A 26,289-nucleotide genomic window follows, 5' to 3' on the forward strand; every position below is an offset into this window, starting at 1 on the left:
GGTTTCTCGTGTTATGCATGTTTATGTCTCAACTTTTGCAGGTATCCACTGTGCATTGTGGCCTTTTCAATGCCTGGTTAGCAAACTGATGACCCAAATGAAGCTTTGGGTGTGGTATGTTATGCAAGGCAACTGAGAGTCTCAAAGCTGAATGGGGATTGAGGCTCCCCTCATCTATAACCTATTTCTCCTTCTTTTTTCCTGCCCCTTCCCCCCCCCCCCCCAGACGTTCTTGTTAAACCCTGGATTTGTGCTGGAAATGGCCCACCTTGATTATCATACACATTGTAAGGAGAGTGGTCACTTTAGATAAGTTATTACCAGCAGGAGAGTGGGTTTGTGGGGGGGGGGGGCATGGGGGTGAGAAAACCTGGATTTGTGCTGGAAATGGCCCAACTTGATTATCATACACATTATAAGGAGAGTGATCACTTTAGATAAGCTATTACCAGCAGGAGAGTGGGGTGAGAGGAGGTATTTTTTCATGCTTTGTGTGTATATAAAAAGATCTTCTACACTTTCCACAGTATGCATCCGATGAAGTGAGCTGTAGCTCACGAAAGCTTATGCTCAAATAAATTGGTTAGTCTCTAAGGTGCCACAAGTACTCCTTTTCTTTTTGCGAATACAGACTAACACGGCTGTTACTCTGAAACCTTTCATCTATAACTGTAACTCTCACATGAGAAAGGTATAGCCAGGGAATGCAGTTGCAGGAGTATATCCCTTTATTAAGGACAGAGGTAGTTTGACAGCTTTCCTTCTATATATGGCTTATGGGGCCCTCTTTTAGCAGGAGTGAGGCCAGGTATAGAAAATTTGCACTGGATAGTTCTGTGCTAAATAGTGGGTGGTTGATATGACTTCCCTTTTAATTCCAATTTGTTGTTTAAAATTAATAAAGTTGTTGTTGGGACTCCCTCCGAAACCTTTTCCACCCGGCTTATCCAGAACATCTCATCCTGTTCTGGTAGAGCACTTCATACAGTTTTCTGGGATACAAAACATTTAGTTCGACTCTAGATTTCGTCACTCAGGTTCCTTTATTTGGCATACAGCAAAGCTATGCTGAGTTGATCAGACTCAGTGTAGGGGGTAGGTTTAGGGCATACCACATCCAAAGTTACACAACAATCTCTTCCTTTATTTACATATGACACTGCATTTGCTACACATTACACCACACCTTTTAGAATTGGCTTGGTTACTTTGCAGGAAAGAATCCCTGTACAGCATGTTGTTCACATGGAACCTGATCTTTACATTCCGGATTTATCTTATTCATAGTCCCTAGCATCCAGGTGTTGCTACTTATTTTAGCTAGCACAGCCATCCTGACTCCAGCGTACTGTTTGTCAAGCCTGTATTTACAACTTAACCTTCCATTCACCATCCCAATTATGCCCACTAAGAAATGAGGCAAGAAATTATGTCAAGCCAGGCCTATAGTTGTAGCATCACCTAATATTTTAACCACACATAGCTGTGTCCTGAGTACTAGTCCTGTGTGGCAAGATCAATAATATACTATCAAATTAAATACTAGGATTGTGGGCTTAATCTAGAACTCCTTGCACAAGCACAACAATGCTAATGAACCCAAGGGTAGGAAGGAATAGGGCCTTAATAAACAAACAGACGTGGAAAACTCCCATTGACTTCAAGGCCTGGATTTCACCTCTAGACTCTTCCCTTCACTGCTCCTGCCAAACTCACAGTAACTGATCACATAATACTTAATGTGATGCTCTTGTATGATTGGTGTAGTTAGCAAAGCCTTTCCACAAACAAATATCGATAATATTAGCATGGTTGTCGTTAAGAACTGTTACCTAGTTGAAGTTGCTCTTTAAAATTAAGTGTTCTAAAATGTTCCAAATATTTTTACATTGATAGTAATAAAGTTCTGCTTTAAAATTTACAAACATTTATTAAATAAGCCATTCAAAGTAGTGCAGTACAACACTTCCAGAAGTTGGCAAAGGAGGCACCACTGTCAAAACATAATGTCTTTTCTTTGATACTGATAGGGGTTCTGTAACCTACATGAACAATGCAATTTATCACCAGATTCAGGCAGTGACAGCACTTACTTGAGCACAGCCTGATAAAGTTGCAATTATCTTCTTTGGATACTGTTTGCCATCCAAGCTTCTATAATTTCACTAGTAAGGATTGATTCTAAGACCAGCACACTGTTTGGGTAACATCATGTTTACGTGTGGTCATAGCTATATTCAATTCTCTATCATCACTGGAAAGACAACAATCATATAAAATAGACTGGGGTTTTCCCCTTTATGTATGTGAAGAAAGTTAAATTTCAAAAGTAATTATATTTTAAATGAATTAATTACATTACAATAAAAACATAGGCAAACCTTGCACTGTCTTAGACTTTACAAAAAAATTAAAAATATCTCCAATTCATTAATTTATCAGAGGATTTATATCTGTGTACTCAAACACATGAAGTAAAGGCTTGAGTGGAAAAATCAATTTAGATAAATGTAACATTTCACTTCAGATTTGGAAAGGTCATTCAACATCTTTTGTATAAAATGATCTTATATGCTGACAAACTAGAATATAGACACACTGGAATTTGGAATACTGGACCCATAGATACCGTTATACAAGGCACTGGTGAGACCTCACCTGGAATACTGTGTGCAGTTCTGGTCTCCCATGTTTAAGAAGGATGAATTCAAACTGGAACAGGTACAGAGAAGGGCTACTAGGATGATCCGAGGAATGGAAAACCTGTCTTATGAAAGGAGACTCAAGGAGCTTGGCTTGTTTAGCCTAACTAAAAGAAGGTTGAGGGGAGATATGATTGCTCTCTATAAATATATCAGAGGGATAAATACCGGAGAAGGACAGGAATTATTTAAGCTCCTTACCAATGTGGACACAAGAACAAATGGATATAAACTGGTCATTGGGAAGTTTAGACTTGAAATTAGACGAAGGTTTCTAACCATCAGAGGAGTGAAGTTTTGGAATAGCCTTCCAAGGGAAGCAGTGGGGGCAAAAGACCTATCTGGCTTTAAGATTAAACTCGATAAGTTTATGGAGGAGATGGTATGATGGGATAACATGATTTTGGTAATTAATTGATCTTTAAGTATTCATGGTAAATAGGCCCAATGGCTTGTGATGGGATGTTAGATGGGGTGGGTTCTGAGTTACTACAGAAAATTCTTTCCTGGGTATCTGGCCAGTACATTTGCCCATATGCTCAGGATTTAGCTGATCACCATATTTGGGGTCGGGAAGGAATTTTCCTCCAGGGCAGATTGGAAGAGGCCCTGGAGGTTTTTCGCCTTCCTCTGTAGCATGGGGCAGCGGTCACTTGCTGGAGGATTCTCTGCTCCTTGAAGTCTTTAAACCACGATTTGAGGACTTCAATAGCTCAGACATAGGTGAGAGGTTTATCGCAGGAGTGGGTGGGTGAGATTCTGTGGCCTGCATTGTGCAGGATGTCAGAGGGACGATCATAATGGTCCCTTCTGACCTTAGTATCTATGAATCTAATCTTTTCAGGAACAAGAGCCTGATCTTGCAGACCTTTTCATGTGTATAGATTCTATTAAAGGCAAGGGAAGTTTTGATTCCAAAAGGACTACAGATTTTACCACACAGAAACTAAATACCTCAGAGTTTTGCCATCAAATCAATGGGGTCAAAATTTCACACCTGGAATATATGTTTTTCAAAGTTCCTTAGTTGTTCTATGTTATACACCAGTGATCTGAGTTAAGTGCACAGTTATCAATAGATAATGAAGCAGTGCTTAAGCAAGTTTTGGTATACTTAACATGGAGCTACCTTGTAGTTACGGTAACTGTAGGTTGCCCTATTTTTCTGAAACTTCTATGAGCCTGGTCTGGCAGTACTAAGACAAAGCTCCTACTAAACTCGGTGGGACCTTTGCTTTAGTAAGCATAGACGTAGCTTGATTTCTATATTTGGGGGGTCAGCGCCAGTCAGATCAATGGGGCTGCATGGGGGGGGGCAAATTTCACACCTGCTCAAGGCTTGCAGTTTGGGGGGGGCAACGCCCCCTGTTCCCTGCCAAACTACACCCATGTTAAGGGCTTATGTAATTAATTTGTGTCACTTACAATTTAAGACTGGATGGTACTAGAAATATCAACAAAGTGGCCCAAACAGCATAAATAAAGATTAAAACAAGCCTGTAGACAATTAATGCACTCTGTTTCTGAAGAAATAAAGGAGTTAATCGGACACACACACCCTTTTATGATTTTAGTGCCGAGTCGGATGACCATTGACATCAATGCAAAGAGTTCATTGGCTTCAACGAATATTTAAAGTATACTTAATCCTGCCTCTGCATGGAGGGTGGAATGGACTAGATGACCGTGAGGTCCCTTCCAATCCCTACATTTCTATTATTCTAGTACTGGATCATTTCCATAGTTAACTTTTTCCGAGCGGATATATTTGTAATATTGTACATGCATGAGCCAAGGCAAGGAAAACTTTAAAAGAGAAAGTACATTTAAATTATATGTTTTCCAAAACAAAAAAAAGTGTTCTGTAAAGAAAAATTCTGGATTCACTAAGATATGTTTCCTTAACCAACTACAATGGATTAAGTACACCTTCAAAATAAAACAAATAACCCTTCAAGTACTACAGTAAATAAGGCTTTAACCTGACTGCTGTCTGAATCAAACATATATGGCTTTGAGTATTTTTACCAAAAAAAAAATATGAATAGGCACTGAGAGTAACATGTCCGCAGGGGGTATTTCCATTCAGATGTCATGCACTCATTTCACATATCATTGATGGCGCTGAGACTTCTGTGTAGAATACACAGAATTGTTTGATCTGCAGCATGGGTAAGCAGATATCGGTGCAGATCACAGAGAAGAATTTTGCCTTCAAACGCTTTTCGTCCACAATTATGCAGCAACTCTCTAGAATGATCTCTTTGAGCCTTGTAGGTCCCAATCCAGTGTCGGCTGACATCAGTGGGAATTATTCCATTGACACAAATGAGCTTTGGATGAGGCCATGACTGTCCTCAATCAATTCACTGTGCTAATCTTCCCTGGCCACCAGTGGGAGTTCCACACAGGGAATTGCAGGTAGAACATACTTCAGAAGTACAGTTTGCCTCAAAGTGAGGGTGTTCATTATGGAGAAAGAAAACCCAGTTTTAAAAGTTTCATTTAGACTCTGAGTGGGAAAAAAAGTTGTTTATTTTCCCATTTCAAATTCAGGCTTCTTCCCCAGCAAATAGAAATAATCATCCACCATTGACATAGCAAGGCCCTTCTGCTATCTCTATCTCTATATGCACATGCTTACCTTTATGTCCCATTGAAGTCAAGCATATATGTAAGTGCTTGCAGGACTGGGGCCTCAGCACATGCTGGGCTAAAGGGAACAATATGTTGGAAGCCACTGCATTAATTGTGAGATGAAGTTTTAGAAGATATGAAAAGACATGAAATAAAAATATATGTAGCCGATTTTAATTACCCTTTATGAGACAAAATCCTCCACTTTTATATTGTTTATATTTGTAGATAGTCATATCGATAGTGTAAATCAGTGGTTCTCAACCAGAGGTACACATACCCCTGTGGGTACACAGAGGTCTTCCAGGGGGTACATCAACTCATCTAGATATTTGTCTGGTTTTACAATGAGCTACATAAAAAGCACTAGCAAAGTCAGTACAAATTAAAATTTCATACAATGACTTGTTTATACTGCTCTATATACTATCCACTGAAATGTAAGTACAATATTTATATTCTAATTGATTTATTTAATAATTATATGGTAAAAATGAGAAAGTAAGCCAGTTTTCAGTAATAGTGTGCTGGGACACTTTTGTTTTTTATGTCTGATTTTGTAAGCAGGTAGTTTAAGTGAGGTAAAATTTGGGGTACACAAGACAAATCAGACTCCTGAAAGGGGTATAGTAGTCTGGAAAGGTTGAGAGCCACTGGTGGAAATAATCAACTGCTAAATACCAGGCCAAATTATTACAGTATATTTGGAAGTGTTATAGGGCCACCGCATCCAGAGCACCCTCCTGCAGCAAGCTACAGCATGACAGACATGCCCTCTGCAGTTTTCTATCTACCCAGAGTTGCCTGAATTAAGTCCACAGACACTCCCCAAGTATAAGGACAGCCCTCACAGGGTTTATTTAGGATAAAAGTCACATGCATATAAATCAAAACACAAGTCCTACAACCATAGTCCAGATTTCCCTCAGCATAGTCCAGATACATGCACCATACAGCCCTGGCATCTCTCACCATACCCTAGTTCTCGTGTCCTTGTACCAGGCAGCCACCTAGGGTTGCCAACTTTGGCTGGATGAATTCCTGGAAGTTTCATCACATGACATTATCTTTAATTAAAGATTAATCTTTAATTCCTGGAGACTCCAGACTAAACCTGGAGGGTTGGCAACCCTACAGCCACCCAAAGCCTTCCAGCTGCAGTGCAACCCCACTCTTCCCAGCAGGAACCCCCACAACCTCTGCTGGAAGCATCACTGCCTGGGGAGCGTCCCTCACTTCCCCAGTTCTCTCTCTCTCAGTTCCTCTGGGTCCAGCTCTCTAGCCCATGGTGATGTCAGCAGGTAAACTCCTCTGTGGCTCCCCTGCCTTCAACCCTCTCCTGTCCCTTAGCTCCAGCTCTCCAGCTTAGAGCCAGCAAGCAAAGGGAACTGCTACTGCTCATCCTGTCTTCGGCCCTCTGGCCTGGTCAGGGATACCAGCCAGCAAACTCCTCTTGCATCTCTACTGCCTTCAATTCCTCCCTCTTCCCAGGGAGGGCCTGCCGAGTACTCTTTGCAGCTTTCCCCAAAGACCTGACCTACTCTACTCTAACTGGGACTCTCTTCCTCATGGGTCTCTCCTTGACCTGTTATAGGCTCTAGGTGCTGCACCACCCTCTTAACTGGCCACATGAATGGACATGCACTATTACAAGGGAGCTGTACATACTTCATTTACTGGGGCCAGCCACCCTGTGACAGGAAGTCAATGGGACTGTAAGCCAGTGCAGTGTACCCTCCCTGGACATAAATATTAATGTACAATATACTGAGATGTGTGATAGAACTATTACATCAGTCTTTTCTGTTTCATTTTTCAAGCTAGCAGATTACATTAAGTGCCAGATCCTGCAAGGCCTTAGAGCAGAACTCGGGATCTAAGAAACATTACCAACTATAAGAAATAGGGGCCTTTATCTTTCCTATTGTGCCATTGGAATGAACTGCAAATAATTTTGAAATGTATTCTAAATGAAAAGAACAGGGCATCCTTTAGTGATCTCTCTAACTGCCTAAGACATATACAATAGTATATCATATCCATCAGTTTTTTTAAAAAACAACAACAGTTTTTCTCTTTTTATGACATAAGATAAGTGAAATCTGGGGAACTTAATACTTCTAGTGTCTTTTTGATACTGTACTGTGCAGTCTGCATGTCTGCTCAAATAAATATGTAAATTATAGACACAAGGCAAACTAAAAACCTATTCCACAGTTCTTAATGTGTAGAAGTTTAACAATTAAGAGGAGGTACAAAGCCAAGCTATTAGCAAGGCACCTTCTTGCCACCCAGGTGACAGTGACACCTCTGTATAAGCTGAACAGGAATATTTAAGAGTAAAAAATAAAATAAGGCTAAAGATCTAACAAAGTGATTGCACACAAGGAAATGTAGACTTAAAGCCACCCTTCCATAGTTACGTATGTATTTCAGGAACCTTAGAACAGTGGGCTATTTTGCTCTAATTGGCTTAATGTTGGGTGTAGTATTTCAGTGATGACTGAGGCCAGCTTTTAGAATAATTTATTTATTAGCTAATAGCAACAAATAACTTCTAAAGTAAACATATTACTGGTGCTTCTATGATCTAGCCTGGCTCTGTTCCTTGTCCCAGTCTCAGCAGCTAGTTCCTGTCTCTGAGTCAGCCAGCAGGAAGTTGGGCAGTGCAGTGTTCTGCCTCAAACTTCATGCTGAAACATATAATGTTTTGCAGCATGCTAGATACCTGCAATTCTTACTGTGCTCAGTAGAAGTTTCAGATGCTCAGCAACACCATAACAAGATTTATATGTGTGATAAAACCTATGACAGCAGAGCCAGTTAAACAAACTTACAACCATAATTTTGATTTTCTGATTTCATTAGTGAAACTTAGAAATTTGATCTTATTTTGCGGTAGCAGTATGTATTCATCTCCCCTTGTTATGGATCAGTAATACATTATATGTCATTTCTATTAACTGGGCCAAAAAAGAACATTGTATGTGATTTGTCAGATGATGTGAAGTTGTTTGTTTAGGATATGAGGCAATGGATATGTGCAAAACAATATCAATGAAGATACACAGAAGCCCTTAATTTCATTGTGAAATTTAAGTGGCACTTCATACTTTAAAAAAAAAAACAAGGCAGGGAGATGCCACTGGGTATATATTTGGTCCAGTAGTGGGACTGACAGTCCTTCATTCACCATTTATACAAGAGTTTGAGAGATAAAGTATTATACCAGATAAAGAGGCCAAAATCATCACTTTGGATGGGAAAATCCCCAGTAATGAGTAACTAGCATAGGAAGCTATGTGCAGAAGTGAACATCCCTTCTCTCCATCAAACCCCCACCCCCACCCCAATAGAGACAAGTTTATAGGCCTCAGAAGGGGGAAAAGGCCACAAGTCCTGACTAGTGAGAGGAATCTCACATTTCAGAGCAACAGCACAGAGGGCTAACCATTCTGAACTACTCCCTAAGTCTGCCTCCACTCCAGGTTGTAAACCTCAATACCTTAAATCTTCATAATTCAACCAAGCAGAAGACATCTAAAGCAAAATGTTATATGGACATCTAAGGCCTGAAACCTAAATAAGGATAATCAAAGCACAGAGAAATTTCCTTGTCATAAATGTAAGACTCCCTGGTGTGGAGAAAAGAGTGATAATCTATGTAAATTATATTTTTTCTAAAATGCTTTCATTTGCCATGGCAATCATTGAATCAAATGGCAAACACTGACACATAATTTTCCTCTGAAAAATTCAATATACTGTATATCTCCAGGGCATCTTCTCCTTTCTGCTGAATGATTTATATAACTTCACACCACAAAAGAAGCAACATTCCCTAAATTCTTATTAATAATTGTCCATGATTAGTTATGGATACAAACATCTGTAGAAGCACAGAATGCTCCTGGTTACATACATAGATTAAGTGAAATACTAGTATTTCCCTAATATTTTGTATCAAAAGAAATAGCTTATGGGCCTTAATTATAAGAAATCAAGTTGGATTCTCAAGGTCACAACCAATATATATAATAATTATACCAAAAGCTACATTAAGGTTGCAAAGCCACATAGTCAAAAAAGTTAGAACATGCCAGAATTAAGGTTGTCCATGTAATTATAATAATATATTGAATAGATGTTCATTAATCGATCACTGTTCATCCTGTGCACTGAATGAGGCAGGGGACCTGTGGGGAAAATAGCATGTGATCATGTAATTAAAGACAGCATAATAATGCATATGCACAAGGGGACTGAATTAAGGTTGCACAAACAACTTTAATTCTGGCATTTCCTAACTTTTGAGTGCTTGACTTTGCAACTTTAATAATGTACTTTCAATGTAGTTTGTGTATGTATCATTTCCTATGTTTTTAGGAACACAAACAGAAAAAAAAACAACAACCAGAAATTCCATCATATGGCATCATACTGACAACCACATGATCAGAACCTTTAGATCCACCATACAGATCTTTGCCTCTTGAGCACACAGAGTAACCAATAGCAATAGTAGACTGTCATCCTCTGTGTGGACCAGCACTAGGGGGGAATGAAACACACACTTTGCCAGAGGTTTTCACAGATATTTACTGAAAGTACAGGAAGGGTGAAACTCAAGAATCTTGGGTTCCTTTACAGGCTCTGAAGTGGAGTGTGCTGTAGTGGGCACAGATTCATCTGCCCATTTTACACCAAGTTGGATCCCCTTCTGCCCCATCCCTTCGTCTTTTCCCCACCCTGCATCTTTGTCTCAGTCCCACTCTCCTTGACTACCCAGTGCCTGTAATCACTCCTCAGGAGTCTCACCCAGTCTCCTTTTCCAGCCAGTCCCAGTCTCCCCTCCAGGTTCACTGTCCAAGTACCAGTCTCTCCTCCTCTCCACACCCAGTCCAAGTCTTTTTGCCCAGCCATTCCCAGTTACTCCTCCCAGCTCCTTGTCAGATATATCTATTCCCTTCCTCACCCCACTTGCTCCCAGTCTTAGTCTCCCTCCCCAGACTCCTCATCCAATCTCAGTCTCCAGCCCCCATTTCCTTTGCCCAGTCTCCCCCTCCCTGGCTCCTCAGCCCTGTGTCATTGCCCAGCCAGTACAAGTTCTCCCACTGAACTCCAAGTCCTTCTCAGATCCGTTTCCCCTCCCCTCTTCCCATTCCCTACCTCTGGTCCCTAGTCCCAGTCTTTGTGCAGCCTGCTCCAGTCTCTTTCCCTACCCCAGCTCCTTGCCCAGTCACATTGTCTCCCCACCAGCCAACTGGCTCCCAGGTCCCCCGCTCATTTCCTTTATCAGTTCCCAGCCTGTTTCCTTGGCCAACTAGTCCCAGCCTCCCCTCCCAGCTCCTAGTCTTCCTGCCTAGCCAGTGCCAGTATCTATACCCAGTTCCAGTTCCAGTCTTATCAGACTCTTTGTCCCACTCTAGTAATTTCCCTCCCTCACCCCTCTGGATTTTATCCCTCTACATTCAAATCAGAGGGCTTCCTTCTACACACTACCTGGGTGCCTACAGAGTGGGTCATTGAGAGTACAAGAGAGACAGTCCCTGCTCTCAATTCCAGTGCCCAGAAGTGGCCATTACAGGGAAAGACTGGCTTTGCCCCTAGGCTGAAGGAAATGTGCTCAGTTGCTCTGTGGAGATAGCGCATGTGCAGTCTGGGCAGCACTAGGAGCTGAGAGAGGCTTGAGCATGCCACTGAGGATGAAATCTCCAGAGATTTTAGCCACTCCAAGTGTCTACTGAGCAGGTCTGAAATACAGTTTTTCAAAGGCTAAGTGCTGAAATTATGGCTCTGTGAAATGTCATTTACACAGTCTCTAGTTGTTTGAGAAAGACAAAGAATGAATTCCATGTTCGTTTCCTGAAAATATGTAAGGGAGAAGTTTTGCAGTAGAAAAATTGTTCTCATGTGTTTTGTTAACAACATTCCAAACATTTATCATAAAAATGTGATAAGCTTGTAGGCATTACAAATGCATGTTGTAACTTGAGGAGAGATGTTGAAATAAAGTAGGAAGATGACAGGAGAAGACAAAAACAACAGAGCATGTAGGAGGTACAGCAGTGAGTTGGCCGAAATGGGGAAGAGACGAAGTCACCTGAATGACAATATACTGCTTTAGAAAAATGCTACTGCAAACTGAATCTATGCCTCTGTACTGGATTTGATTTCTAGAACAGCATTAAAATACACACAAAAGGCCAGATCCTCATAACCAGCTTTTCTAAGCCTCTGTCAGGGCCCATTGCTCCAGACCCAGCAGTGAAATGACCAGACACATGGATGGATTTTAAGCAGCAGGCCACAACTATAACTTAGACACAGGGAAGGGGCACTACCCACCCTTCACCCATACTCTCCTATACCAGACATTTAAGTAGCTCCAGTGCCGGTGTTTCAGAGCTCAATGACCACTGGGATCTGTCTGTGGCTCCAAAAGGCCCAGCTCACTAGCTCTGAAAGTGCAGAAGGAGGCAGCAACAAATGCCACTCTAAATAAAATGGCCTCCCTACCACAGCTGCATACACATGCTAGAGCCTTTAATAGCCCGGTCAGGGTCTCCACTGTTATGGATAACCTGTTGTTCTCTCCTGGACCACCTTTTAAGAGCGTCTGTACTATGAAGTACCCACATGGCGTACCAGTAGCCAGTTCTGGAATATAGTGGAGGGAGCCAAAGAAACAGTGTATCCCACCACCAGGTGTATAAGTATGGGCCATTTGTGATCAAACTCTTCCTGTGCCCTAAATTCTGTGAACTCTTATAGGCCCACTGAGTCCACAGGGCAACTGAGTCCTCACTAGTCCTATAGCTATCCAGGTTCCAAAGGCATTGCCCATGCATCCCTGCTGACAGGCGGGGTGATAATCTGCTATCCTGAAATTGAGATAGAGCCCCAGCAGCACTATTATCCACTCCTGGGACAGGCAGTTCATGAACATAAAACTCTTTATAAAAAGAAAGGATGTTTAACCACCGGCAGTGTAAAACGAAGGCCCTCACCTGCCTCATGCTTCAAGCATTCTTAGCCAACAGTCTACTCACCATATGGAGCACGGATCAGTTGTCGCTCCAGATATAATGACAGCCACCACTACAGGGGAAAAAACCTCTAGCAAGGTGACATCCCCAAAGTGCCCTGAGCCACCCAACTTTCTGGCCACCTCTGAGCACATCCCTTACCTTGAAAGTAAACCCCCAAAAACTCACTCCTCAAGGTGTTGGATTATACCTGCAGCTTGGCCTTGAGCAACCAGTCTGAACACCATATTGAAACCTATTAAACTCCTCCAGAAATCTTTCCCACATTTCCCTGGTGATTCCTGTAAAGTGGACAGGTTTTGTTGGTTTTTTTGAGGTGGGGTGGGGTGGGGTGATGCCAGATGGGCACAGAATGCCTCACCGGGCACCACCACTCAGCACACAAAGTTTAGGTGTGCCCCGACCCACACTCCATCATCCTGAGAGGGGACAGAGCATTCCACCTGGCCCCTTCAGAGTGGTTCCCTGAGTGAGCACATACAGGACCACCAGTAATACCCTTGGCCAGAACCTCACAAGCCGCTTCCTCCCTCCTCCGACTGGCCAATGACTCTAAGAAGGGAGGGAGGAGCTACCCAGTGTCCCTCAACAAGTATCTCCCTCCCTCACTGCTGGAGCTGTTCCTCTTCACTACCAGCCCAATCAACTTCCCCCAGCCATTGAGGTGTGTGGGCGGCACTTCTGACAATAAGGAAGCACTGAAGTGCAGCAACATCTTGGCCATATCCCTTTTATCTCCTCTACTCCCATCCTGCGCAGGGCAACAAAGATGGGGTAGGGGTATGATCGGGTTATACATGTGGTATACTACATGGGAATTATCCTATGCAGGTAAACCAACTTTTCATCTGCTTTGTACCACTCAAGCAGTACAAAGTAAGTAGAATAAGAGCCCGGATCTCTCCCAACACGTGAGCCACCTTCTCAGGTGAATCATGCTATATTTCCCCTCCCTCCATCTTAAGTTTCATAGAAATTAAATCTGCATTTCTTCAAAGGCTATCCAAATGTACCCCTGCAAGTTGTTCTTGTTGCTTTTGAAATTAGGCAACAAATACACATCTTGATTTACAAATAAGAGATCTGTGGCATATATATATTTCTTCCATGTAACTGGTTGTCTTTTAATCCTGACCTGAATGTAGATCATTCTTCATGCACAGCTTCAAATAGCCTTTGAACTAGGATTTTTTGTTGTTGTTACTTTAAATGATGAAAAAATGCCCCCTTATTTTACAGCTCACATCAGATGCACCAAGATGAAGAACAGTGACAACACAGTTGTTCACCCATAACCCCAGGACATCAGGCAAACTGACAGTGTGTCGTTACAAAGAGGTGATATTAAGTTAAAACATATCGCTAAAGTAGTGCTATTGCAATATGCATCCCTTGGTTTTCAAGGCAGTGTTTAAAATAAAAAGCCTTCACTGAGACAGAAAAACTGCTGTAGTTACATCCTAACACACTGAGTTTCAAACCTTTTAATGAAAGACATAATTCTTCTGCTGTCTGCATCATACTATATTCTCATGCAAAATACTTTAATGTATAATGTAAATTATCTAAGACTTTCTTAGTATGTATTACATTTCTTAATCATATTGGATGTCATGTTGCAAAACAGATTGCTCGGGCTCTGTATGCGAGGAGGGTCTGTATTTGAAAACTGAGGGGGGCTTTTTGTTTGTTGTTTAAATGGGAAGTATTTGTTTCTAAATGCATATGTCATCAATGAAGCAAAAACCATTGTGTCCAAAATGGCTTAGCATTCTAAGTTTTTTTACCCAAAACCCTCTGAAGCCTGGAGATGTGAATACAGCATCTGGATGATCCAGTTTCTCTGAATTTCAATATAAATATTATGGCCATATTTGGAGCTGAATGAGGTGGAATTTATCTGAGCTAATGTTTTCAGCCACATTTACCCTTCCATTCAACAAGCTTTTGGTGCAGTCACAAAGATGGTGGTTTTCTTTTTCTTTAAATAATGAATCCTATTTCAAGCAGGGCACTGCATTGCCAGCTTAGCAAATCACTTTGTCCAGGCTAGGAGAACAGGAATTGCACAGTATTAGAATGTAAATGGCTGAAATCTTCATTGGAAAGGTCTGAACTTTGAATTATATGCCAGGTCTTATTGATGAGACCCTACAACCTGGTGCTGCAACATGCTATCTGATTGACTGACATTATGGTTGACTGGCATCTGGTGCATGCTTACATGCTGTGCAATGAAAGTGCTAAATAAATCTTTTTATACATGCTGCATTCTGAATTTCATATGTGGCTTCCTAATTTTGAAAAACTCCAAGATAACAAACAATTTAGTCTCAGCACCTGATTCTCCACTGTCTTGATCTGAGGTAGTCATTTATGCCTGAGCAAAGCAAGAGTAAGATGTTACCTAATCAGAATGGCAGAATTTACACCATGGGCATAGTTGGGGGTGGCATGCGGGGGCGTTGCCCCCCCAAACTGCAAGCCATGGGCAGGTGTGGAGTTTTCCCCCCACGTGTGACCCCACTGGCCTGACTATGGCTGCCCCCAACGCAAATATAGAAGTCAAACTATGCCTATGGTTTACAGTGGTTTTCAATCTTTCCAGACTACTGTACTTCTTTCAGGAGTCTGATTTGTCTTGCGTGCCCCCAAGTTTCACCTCACTTAAAAATAACCAGCTTACAAAATCAGACATAAAAATACAAAAGTGTCCCAGCACACTATTACTGAAAACTGGCTTACTTTCTCATTTTTACCATATAATTATGAAAAAAATCAATTGACATATAAATATTGTGCTTACATTTCAGTGTATAGCATATAGAGCAGTATAAACAAGTCACTGTCCATATGAAATTTTAGTTTGTACTGCTAACTAGTGCTTCTCATGTAGCCTGTTGTAAAACTAGGCAAATACCTAGATGAGTTGATGTACCCCCTGGAAGACCTCTGTGTACTCCCAGGAGTATGTGTATCCCTGGTTGAGAGCCACTGGTTTACACAGATGTAAATAAGTTCATAAGGTGCAAGGCAGTGGGCAGTAGGGCCCTCAGAGCTTGTGGGCATTTGGCATGGGCACGGGCACCTGGGAACAGGACATACAAATAAATACTAACAAAGCCCTGATCTTGTATTTAAAATTGCATTATCCATGATTTTTTATCTTTGAAGATAGCTCAGACATGCTGATTATATCAGCTCTAAAGACTGACTTGATTGTTGTTATATTTCTGTCTGTACGTAAGACAAATACATATAAATACAAACAATCAGCCAAATTCTTAGAAGTCATGAGCACTCACCACTCCCACTGATTTCAGCCTCTCAAGATTTGGCTCAATATTATTTCAAACTGTCAGTGTTCTTGAAATCAGTTACTTTGAATTATGGAAAAATGTGGTTATCTAAAAAAGTGTCATCACCAACAATGTTCCCTTGACCAAATTCTCTTGGATAAATGGTTCTACAATAGCTCAGACAGTATTACTGCGGGCCAAATATTATTAATCTTCATAAATATAGCCTGAAAACTGAAAATTGTAAAGCAACATATACCTGTTAAGAATGAGCATTTATACAAAGCATGTAAAACCCAGTTTTGATAAATATAAAGCTTTAAAATTAATGTCTTATAATGAAATATAGACCAAAGTAATGAAAGTTAGAGACAATATCAAAGGTTGTGACACTTTTTTGAACACAGCACAAAAGGCTCCAATAGGAACAACTTGTATATCTCTTGGTCTTTTATTCAGCCTGGATCAATCACTGGCTGATGCTTGTAGCAGTTATTCATGACCTGTCTGGTGGCGTTATGACCTTTTCTATTTTATTGTTTTATTTGATGTTTGTGGTATTTTATATAATTGATTTATGCATTCTGAGATGTTTGGGAGCTTTCTAGTAATATACAACAGTGCTTGTCTGTCTATAAGTAATGACACATATTTCAGTTACTGTGCCTTCTTGGCCAGGTCACCATTGTAAATAAAACTTGTTCTCAATAGACTTTTATGTGGTTAAAGATTTTGACTTCTTCAGTGATTGATTGAAAGGAAAACGTTTGCTAACAGTCTACTGAGTGAACACACAAAAAAGTATTATTTATATCACTAATCCAGAAAAAATATTTTCAGCCTTTTAAAATAATAGGATAAAATGTAGCATAAAACCATCCAGCTTCTGTTTTGTTCTGCTGTCTATATTTCCCACATTATGAAACATGCAATGTCTTACTTTCCTTTTACATTCAGTAAATTTCATTGTGTTTCACATAGTTCATTATGGTACAGAGAAGGAAGTATCTCCAGTGTGGCAGATTTTATCAGAAAATATACTGGAACTGTCCTTTTATTTACTTTTCCTCCTCTCAAAACCCTATGTATTTTTTTAAAATCAGAGAATGCATAGAATTGGAGTGAATAATCAGGCTGCATAAGTGGTGAAGTTCTCCTGCTAGTCAAAGGAAGTTCAAACTGCTTTTCATGATATGTGGGTTATACAAAACTATCTGAATCAACTGATGCCTGCTGTTTAATCAAGAAACATGGACCAGGCTATACTGTAGAACTTCAGAGTTACAAACTGATCAATTAACCACACGCCACATTTGGAACCGGAAGTACACAATAAGGCAGCAGCAGAGACCAAAAAAGCAAATACAGTACAGTTGTGTGTTAAATGTAAACTACTAAAAAATAAAGGGAAAGCAGATTTTTTCTGCATACTAAAATTTCAAAGCTCTATTATGTTAATGTTCAGTTGTAAACTTTTGAAAATATTTTTTTTTCAGTTACGAACATTTCAGAGTTACGAACAACCTCTATTCCTGAGGTGTTCATAACTGAGGTTCTACTGTAGTTATATAATACTGAAAATTAATTTTAGAATGTACAGATAGTGGATTTTCTGATGTTTGTATTCTGAAACTCTCTTTGGATTTCTTTTGCTCAGCTTCCAGAGAACCTAATCACGATATAGAAAACGAGCTGTTCAGCACTGTTCATACACAGTAAAGGTTCAAGGCTTTGGTAATCTTCTCCTCACTAGCACCCATTCATATCCAGATTCAGAGATTTCAGGGTCAGAAGGGACAATTGTGATAATCTAGTCTAATCTCCTGTATACCACAATCCACAGAACTTCCCCAAAATAATTCCCAGAACATCTCTTTTAGGAAAAAAGTCAATCTTAATTTAAAAGTTGTCAGTGATTGAGAACCTACCATGATCCTTGGTAAATTATTCCAATGGTTAGTTACTCTGTTAAAAATTTACACCTTATTTCCAGTCTGAATTTATCTAGCTTCAGCTTCCAGGCATTGGATCATGTTATATTTTTCTCTGCTTAATCAAAGAGCCCATTATTAAATATGTTTGCCAGGAAGATACATGTAGACTAATCAAGTCACCTCTTAACCTTTCAGTTAAATAGATAGAGCTCCTTGAGTCTATCACTATAAGGCATGTTTCTAGACATTTAATCATTCTCTTGCTCTTCTCTGAACCCTCCCCAATTTATCAACATCCTTCTTAAATTGCGGACACCAGAGCTAGACAGTGTGCCAGCAGCAGTCACACCAGTGCCAGAAACAGAAGTAAAATAACCTCTCTACTCCCACTCAAGATTCCCCTGTTTATGTATCCAAGGATTGTATTAACTCCCTTGGCCACAGCGTTGTACTGGGAGCTCATGTTCAGTTCATTATCTACTACGACCCCCAAATCTTTTTTGGAACCAGTGCTTCCCAGGAAAGAGTCCTGCATCCTGTAAGTATGGCCTACATTCTTTGTTCCTAGATATACACATTTACATTTAGACTTATTAAAATGCATAGTTTGCTTGCACCTAGTTTACCAAGTGATCCAGATTGCTCTGGATCAGTGACCTGTCCTCTTCATTATTTACCACTCCCCTAATTTTCGGGTCATCTGCAAACTTTCAGTGATGATTCTTCCTGCCATATCATTAATAAAAGTATTAAATAGTGTAGGGGCACGGACTGATCCCTGTGGAATCCCAGTAGAAACACATCTGTTTGATAAGGATTTTCCCCTTTACAATTACTCGGATTTTGAGTCCTATCAGTTAGCCAGTTTTTAATCTATTTACTGTGTACCATGTTAATTTTACATCTTTCTAGTTTTTTAAAATCAAAATGCCATGCAGTACCAAATCAAGAACCTTACAGAAGGCAAAAGAATATTACAGATTATTATGTATAAATTATCATCAATTGAATTTGTAATCTCATCATAAAAAGATACCAAGTTGGACAAGATCTATTTTCCATAAATCCATGTTGACTGGCATTAATTATATTACCCTCCTTTAATTCTATATTAATCAAGTCCTGTATCAGCTGCTACATTATCTTGCCCAGGATCAATGTTACACTGACAAGTCTATAATTACCCAGGTCATTGTGTAGACCCTTTTTAAATACCATCACTATGTTAGCTGTCTTCCACTCTTCTGGTACTTCCCCAGTGTTCCAAGACTTTTGAAAAAAATCAACATTTGAGAGTTCAGCAAGCACCTCGCTCTTTTAAAATTTATGGATGCAAGTTATCAGGACCTGCTGATTTTAAAAACTTTTTTTTAACTTTAGTAGCTGCTATTTAACATTCTCCAGACACTAAAGAAATGGAAAGAGTTATCATATATGATCACATCTGCTGTTTCGCCCCCCCCCCAAATATAGAACAAATATTAATTGAACACTTCTGCCTTTTCTGTATTACTGATAAGTCTAACATTTCTATCTACTAATGGACCAATACCATTGTTAGGATTCTTTTTGTTCCTAATATACTTTAAAACTCCTTATTGTCCTTAACTCAGCTGGACATAGATTTCTCCTTGTGTCATTTTGTTCCCTTATTAAATTTTCTACAATTCCTATCTTCTGATTCATATTCATTACTGTGAACTTCCCCTTTCTCTCCTTTCTTATATACAATTTTTTATAGATCCCTTCACTTCCCCTCTAACCCAGGTCAGTTTTTTTACCATTCCAGCCTTCCTCAGTTGCCCATAGTGGACATGCTCAGATAAATCTTTCACATTGACAAGGCAAGCCTCTTTCTGGATTACACGACAAGGCAAGCTTCTTACTGGATTACAATCTCAGCAGTGAATTTGTCCTAAGCTTTTACTTCTTTATACTTTCCTGAGCCCTGCTAACATATATATTAAGGTTCTGGACCATGATCTTAGTTGATATTCTTCTATTCAAATAGTCAAGACATTGGGTTTACATCTCATCCCCCAAAAATCAATACTTTCAACAGCACACTGCTTTCCCCATAGCACTGATCTTGGGCACTGGCTGAGAACCGACGCACAGAGAAGAGAGCTACATACTGTATGATCTTGGGTTTTTCTCAGAGGACTCCCATACAAGCACTGGCCAGGCATGACCCTGCCTTACTTCAGAGTCGTGACAAGATCCCAGCCCAAGGAGTTATTGTAGGCATAGGTGCTGGAACTAGGGGTGCTGCTGCACCCCATGGCTTCAAGTGGTTTCAATCATATGCCGGGTTTACAGTTTGGTTCAATGGCTCTCAGCACCCCCACTATACAAATTATTCCAACACCCCTGATTGCAGGGTCATTAATCAGTGTCTACTTCTTCCCTCCCCTCAACCCATGACTTAAATATCTTAGGTTGAAGAAGCACTAGCAGGAGGAAACAGACTTGTTTAAAATATAAAGAAAGGAGAAGAGAAGGTCAAAACTTCACTGAGTGAATCACCTCAACTACAAAACAAAATTGCTGTTAATGTCCTGTTTTAATAATACATCCCATAGCGAGAGTTCTTACCCTTAATTCAGTACAGTGGGTTGAATTTATCCCTTGTATAACCTCATTCACCTACAGAAGTGTAACATTAATGGAGTTGCAAAAGGGATACATATGAATATGGCCAGGTATGTTTGTTAATTTCCATCTAGTTACAGCTTCCAGGATAGCAATTTTCTAGAGTATAGAATTTGCAGTAATTACGTGGAAATTTTAGGAAACTGCTACTTCTACTACTCTCTTTGTCAGGGAAAGGAAGGAGACTCAAGTTCATTTTTTCTATTAAGCTAAATAGATTTAAATAGATTCTCCTTTGGTCCCTCAAAAGTGGCGGACAAAATAGTTAAGTCAAACTGATTTTCTTGCTATACTTTGTAGCCACTTCTATGGAATAGAAGGGTTACAAAATTACATTCAGAGGCTTCCTAACTACACTTTTATTTACCAAGCTACAACACAAAGTTAAATGGTGGAACAGGAAAGAATCAGATATGCAACAGAAGGAAAGAGGGAGAAATAATTTTTAAAAACCCCTGGCTTTTCCACTAGCTCGTCAAGTGATCTATCAGTGAGCTAACGGGGCATCTCGAATACCTGAAGAAGCTTTATTATATTTATCACCCATCACTCTTTATATCTTCCCTCAAGCTCTGATATAAATTTTAAGTAGAGATAAGCCAAACTATTGTCAAAAAAAATTAGGTGCTCTTCAACACTGGAAAACCTCCGGATACCTCTGGGTTGAATGAGTGTTTTGATTTTTTTGTGGCGGCCAACTAGTGGCTGAACATAAAGCACAGTCACTGGGCTGGATCCTTGCATTCCTTGCACACAAACACACACTATGTTTATGTAAGATGTGAGACTCTGCTAGATACAGTTAGGTTCCAGGTTCTTTGCTCAGGATTTTGGTGTGCACAAAAAATGGAGGATCAAGCCCTTAATTATCATAACCTCACATCTGGTGACTGTACTCACCCTGTTTGCATTGTATACATGACCACAACTGTGATTCAAAGGGCTCTGGCTGTCCTTAGGCAGAAGCTCTAGCAGGGACTTTCCCTCTGGCCAACCCATTAGGAACTATGCTCAGATCACCTTAGCTGGAAGCTACCTTTGTTTGTGCATATCTTGTTCTAACCTCACTGATTTGGTTTTTGTCTCTCTCTCTCAGGTGGAATTAATCAAAGAAAGCATCATTCCAGGAATGGGGGGTGTTATGGTACAGGGAAGATGAATTGGCTGTGATGTCAGAATCCTGAGGAGCAGCAAAGATGGATCAGATACTACACAACTTACCCAGAAAGACTGGCATGTGGCATCATTCTGAATGAAGTCCAGGAAATAATGCTTCTAGAAATTATGCTTCCTGAAGTGAAGTCACAGCATTTGACAACTCTGATTGTCAGGAACGATGATATCTAGTCCCAGAAGTACCACTTCCTTTCATTCAGAGTCCTGGCATACGTACTGGCAGAACAGCAAGTTGGAAGGCTGAAAAACCCAACCATATCTCATCTAAGGAACATACAGTTTACCATACCAGATTGGACCAATTATCCATCAAGACTGGAGTTCTGTCTTGCTAATGGACTATGTTTGATGCTCCGAAAGAAAAACAGCTGGCCAATTATGCAGGGTTCGCCATGGTGGAAAGGGTGGGAGGGTTACTTCATATCTCTATGGTAATCATCACCCTGAATTATGCAGTTTGATTGCCCCATTCTAGCAAGTAAAGCTACAAATGTTATTACTGGTCATAAAATTATGTAGCCCTTTAAAAATCCTGCTACAGTATTTAACTCTTTGCCCTCCACAGTTTAACTGCTGTATAAAATAGTATTTAAAGTAAAGCTGAAATTAATTTGTCAATGGCAAGCCATACCTTTGGTTTTACTCATTTGCTTACCACTAAAGACTATTTACTTCCAAAAAAGGCTACATTTCTCTGTCTTGTGTATGAGAGACTTTTGCAAATCCAAGACTGAGGCATCTGGCTAGGGCCAGAAAGAGCATGCAGTACACCATGCAGGCTCTCCAAACCACTCTGCCTATGTACCTCAATGCTAACTTGCTGTACCTGTGATCTGCTTGTTACTAAGCCTGTCCAGTTCAAATAATAAGTATTAAGCAAATACCACTGATAGTTTTGGGATACGAACGAGGGCCCACTGAATACAGAAATGAGGCAATCAAACTCACTTCATGTACCTGACCATTGAACTCAGGACTCTCTGTTAATGCTTTAATTTTGTCCCACTAAGCTTTTCTGAAAATTGTTTAAATAAGCTTCCTTTACAGAAAGAGAAAGCATGATGGGAGAAGGAACAACATCTTTAATTAGAAAAATTCAAATCAGCTCTTAATTTAATTCACCACACCAGCAGCCATGATTAGATCTGCATCATGATATATCTCCAATACAATCAATTTTCATAAATGCAAACTTTCCTGAATATGGTTCTGATGTATACTGACATTTTAAAATATGTCCTATTGTCCTTTTCTGTGCAGCAGACCAAGCACAGAGTGTTCAGTCCTATATCACTGTCACAGTGGTATTAGACCAGATGGCTGCTTCCTTGCAGAATCAAGAATTAGAGATAATTTATGCTGTTCACCGTTATTAAAATGTAGAAATATAAGGAGTCTGTAGCATCCATACATGAAAAGTAGCTCAGATCCATCAGCAATACACTGGTGAAAAGGCTCTTTATACTGCTACCACACTCTTAAGAATAAAGTTTCATTCCATGGAGCTGTGGGCATCTATTAGGCCAGCTGACTGTTTCTTTTGCACATGACATGTTGTAGGGCTAAACTGATCTAGGATACAGGGTTACTTTGTTGGGAAAGGTTTCAGAGTAACAGCCGTGTTAGTCTGTATTCGCAAAAAGAAAAGGAGTACTTGTGGCACCTTAGAGACTAACCAATTTATTTGAGCATGAGCTTTCGTGAGCTACAGCTCACTTCATCGGATGCATACCATCGGTCCTATATCACTATACCATACCGATGGTATGCATCCGATGAAGTGAGCTGTAGCTCACGAAAGCTCATGCTCAAATAAATTGGTTAGTCTCTAAGGTGCCACAAGTACTCCTTTTCTTTTTGCGAATACAGACTAACATGGCTGTTACTCTGAAACCTGTCATTATGCAAGGCACTGCATTTAGCCGTATGGAGTGGAAATCTATCAACTGCATGAAAAAACTTGCTTCTGCAGTTTCCACGGTATGCATCCGATGAAGTGAGCTGTAGCTCACGAAAGCTCATGCTCAAATAAATTGGTTAGTCTCTAAGGTGCCACAAGTACTCCTTTACTTTTTGTTGGGAAAACATATTAAATTATCCTACAGTGAAAAATCTGAGATCCCCTTTGTTTTTTATTTTCTTGGAAAACAATTGTATGAACATTCCTATTAATATTTGTGGGGGATGGTTGTTTGTGTTCATGAAGAGTTAAAAATTGAAGTTCTATTTATCCACAGGCTTGCTAAACAGTCCTGAAGGAACTTCTCCATAATATGATATATCCAAAGACTTAGAAAATACTTCTTAGGTTGAGAGCTACAGAATTCACTCTATGGTTGAAGTCCTGACCCCACTGAAGTCAGTCTGAATGAATTCACTCTTCAGCATGGACTGTCATCTGCCTAAATAATGTCTGTGGCATTTTTGAGGATAAAGTGACCCATAGCAACTCAACAGTGTGCTGAGACCACAAAACTTATTTCAGTTAGGAATCTCAATGTCTGTATTTCAAAGTTTAAAAGTCTTAATTGTTTTTATAATAAATATCATTAATAAGGTTGAGGGTTTGTTGCTGAAGGAAATACAACATATTCAAGAATACAAATAAACCATCAAGAATTCTTTCATGTCATAGGATCATAGAAATTAGAGACACAAAAGACCTTTTAGGTGAACTTGTCCAACCTGCTACCAGTAAAGCATTATTCACTGCCGTATATTTCCTAGTACTTTGTACAATCTAGTTTCAAAGTGTTCCAAGCTCTGGAGGGAGAGAATCTTAGTAACATTATCTCATCCCATCATTCTTAACTGGCTAGCAGATTACTTGCAAAATATGGAGAAAATACAGTGGCAGAAATGAGGTAACTACAATTACACATACAAAAAGTAAGAGTGTATCGGTATACAATTTACACAGTGAGAAAGGACAACACAATGGTAAAGATAGTGTACAGCTAGTATAGTTAATCAGTTTATTTTTCCAATGCAGGAAGTTTATCAGAGCACTCACCCTACATGATTTCAGGTTTATATTCAGATTAATGACAATAACTCTCCCATCAATATCTAGGAATATTACAAGTCAATGGGGAAAATTTTATCGGCTGCTGCAGTTCATTGAGATTTAATTGATATGACATAGTTACTCTTCCTGAACCTAGGAAAGTATATCATTGAGTAAAATGATTTAATTCACTTTAAGATCATTTTAAATTAAGCCAGGAAACATTAAGGGCAGATTTGTTTCCAACTCTTCCTGAGCATAATTTGTACTTATGGCACATGATGTAGGTACTCTGACATTGAATGACTGACTAGCACCTTATGAAAGTCATTACTTATGTACCAAGACCAATATTTGTAACATAATGTGTTCTTAAACTGATCAGGACAGCAGGAGGCAGGTAAGTGGATCACTTATCTTTATTTTGTAATTTAACCAATGCTGTGACAAGGCACAAAAATAGATAATTTATAATTTCCACTCAGCCGTGCATACTTTGAAGTAATCTTCTAAGTGGTTAGTAAAATTACAAAGAAAAGGGATTTTTGCTGCCAAATAAAATGGAAAATGAGAGGTTGTTTTAGAAGCAGAGCATAATGAATTCCTGGCTGGATGTTTAGACCACATCATAAAGACCTCTTGCATTTTAGATTCCTGTCCAGTATTGTTGATGCCTGGATTTCTCCTGATTCCCTCTCTATGCCTACTAGTAATTTTATTAAAAAGTCCATCAGCATGGAAGATAGTTGTTATGCAGGAGCAGTAACTCTCATAATGTGAGATGGCATTTCTTTCCAGCTCTTGCAGCTCCGCTGGGTCTAATAGCAACCTGGAGCTCAATTTCCTCCTCAAGAACATTGCATTTCATGTGGAATGTCAATTATTAAAATGCAGTGTCCCGTGTCTTACTTTTCACTAGATGAATTCATTTGCAAAACTTGCTAATTTATGCAAATGATCCTTAACCTCTAACTGCCTGGTATGTATTTCTCAGTACCTCTTTGCAGCTCAAAGGTGTATGAGGGAAATAAGTGCATAAATGCTCCAACAACCAAGCAGTGCTGAAATCAGTCTTATCTTGCCACTACTACAAAAACAGAGATTTAATTAAAAGAGAATCAAGGAGGAATTATCTGATAACTATACCTACTGTCATGTCTCAGTAGAGTTAGACCACACTGCTTGTAACCTGACACATAATCTGCAGAGTCATCCAATCCTGGTGAAAAATTATTTTGATTCAGTTGATCTCTAAAATATTTAACAGGATTCTTTGTATAAATAAAGATGAACTGAAACTTCAGCTTTGAGAGAAGTTGGGGGGGGGGGGGGAAATCCACGTTTTTTTAAATGATTGCTGTGTATATAACGGACCAGCCAAAGCCCTGCCTCTGAACCAGCACAAACTCTGGAGTATTTGAAATTTGATTTCAGATCTAGATCCAGGTCCAAGTTTTGAAGCATAGGCCCAACTCTGCTCATCAGTAATGATAATGAAATAGGTAACCATGTCTTCACATAACATATATTGTTTTTAACTTCAAGGGAAATTTTTCCATTAGGATTTTAGAAGGCACAGCCACAATTGTTTTAGTGTGATTACATCTCACAGGTGACAATTGAAAATGGCTCCCAGATTCTGGCTGCAGCAGCTACATCCCCACCAGAGGTGGCATAAAACAGTTATTGATCCACTGATGGTGCAGTTGGAGCGTTGCCAGATTCTGCTGCTTCACTTCCCAGGAAGTTCAAATATTTTCCTTTTTCAGTTTATGCAAGTTTGCATGCCTCAGTATTTTCCTTGGAGTTGTAGTGAAACCACAAAAAGCAAAA

The 26,289-nt window shown here is 39.8% G+C and overlaps 2 long non-coding RNA genes across 4 annotated transcripts in view; one reads left to right on the forward strand and one right to left on the reverse strand.

Annotated features, from left to right (window-relative positions):
- Window positions 1-22,953, forward strand: part of LOC125644544 (uncharacterized) — an 82,508-nt gene extending 59,555 nt beyond the window's left edge. For all 3 annotated transcript variants that reach the window (XR_012664389.1, XR_012664388.1, XR_007359047.2), the window contains 2 exons: window positions 13,628-13,726; window positions 21,370-22,953. This is a non-coding gene — a long non-coding RNA (uncharacterized LOC125644544). The remainder of the gene's footprint in view (window positions 1-13,627; window positions 13,727-21,369) is intronic.
- LOC142068552 (uncharacterized) overlaps window positions 1-26,289 on the reverse strand; it is a 340,090-nt gene that overhangs the window by 22,299 nt on the left and 291,502 nt on the right. The window lies entirely within an intron of this gene.

The sequence above is a fragment of the Caretta caretta genome, chromosome 11 (assembly GCF_965140235.1).
Source record: "Caretta caretta isolate rCarCar2 chromosome 11, rCarCar1.hap1, whole genome shotgun sequence".
In the NCBI taxonomy this organism is placed as follows: domain Eukaryota; kingdom Metazoa; phylum Chordata; order Testudines; family Cheloniidae; genus Caretta; species Caretta caretta.